We start from the raw sequence: 848 nt of genomic DNA, 5'->3' as shown, positions 1-848 counted from the left end.
GGCTCCTGCACCCCCTGGCCCTCCGGGGTCCCGCGGGCTCGGCGCGTATGCGGGCGCAGGTTTGCCTATAGCACGGGTTTAAAGGCTTTTTTCAGGAACTGAAAGACCTCGTAGGGAGCAGTAAATGGGTAAAGGCAGCGCTTCATAGCAAAGGCGCTTACGGCGCCTGCCTAATCGCTGCGATGCTGTGTGTGAAACCCCCGGAGCAGCAGCGACGGAGGGAACGTTTGCTGCCCGCGTGCCTGCCTGCTTTTATCCCAGTGCACAGCTTCGTGCTTAACGTCCCTGGGTCTCCTTACGATGTCCTCCCAGTGCTTTTTAACAGGAGAGGATTTATTTCTTCAAAATAAGGTCTGTTCCCCTTCTGAGTCTCTCCATTCCTCAGGAATACAGTGTCGTGTGGTAGGAGTAGGAAGGGGTGGGCGTCCCAAAGAAGAAAAAATACGCACTGGCAGCAGAGTTCTAATCTGTGTTACCATTGTCCATATAACACTTGGCAAATGTGTTTCTGCTGATCTGAAATGCACGGGTTTGGGTTGCTGGAGCCTCAGCTCTGTCCTGGTTTTGGCTGGGATAGAGTTAATTTTCTTCACAGTAGCCAGCATAGTGCTGTGGTTTGGGTTTAGTACCAGAAGACTGTTGATAACACACGGATGTTTTTAGCTGTTGCCCAGTAGTGCTCAGACCACTCAAGGGCTTTTTGAGCTTCTCCTGCTCGGCCAGGGGCATAACGAGCTGGGAGGGGGCACAGCCAGGAGAGCTGACCCCAACTGACCAAAGAGCTATTCCAGCCCATGGAACGTCATGCTCGGAGGGGTTATGTGTTGGTCGGTGGCTCGGGGGGAGTG

General features: G+C 53.8%; 1 protein-coding gene across 1 annotated transcript in view; it reads left to right on the top strand.

Annotated features, from left to right (window-relative positions):
* Nucleotides 1-848, top strand: part of LOC104135266 (polypeptide N-acetylgalactosaminyltransferase 13) — a 131,640-nt gene that overhangs the window by 130,223 nt on the left and 569 nt on the right. The window lies entirely within an intron of this gene.

The sequence above is a fragment of the Egretta garzetta genome, unplaced genomic scaffold (assembly GCF_000687185.1).
Source record: "Egretta garzetta isolate BGI_Z169 unplaced genomic scaffold, ASM68718v1 scaffold191, whole genome shotgun sequence".
Taxonomy (NCBI): domain Eukaryota; kingdom Metazoa; phylum Chordata; class Aves; order Pelecaniformes; family Ardeidae; genus Egretta; species Egretta garzetta.
The sequence above is the reverse complement of the archived record's forward strand: the minus strand, read 5'-3'. Positions and strand labels throughout refer to the sequence as shown.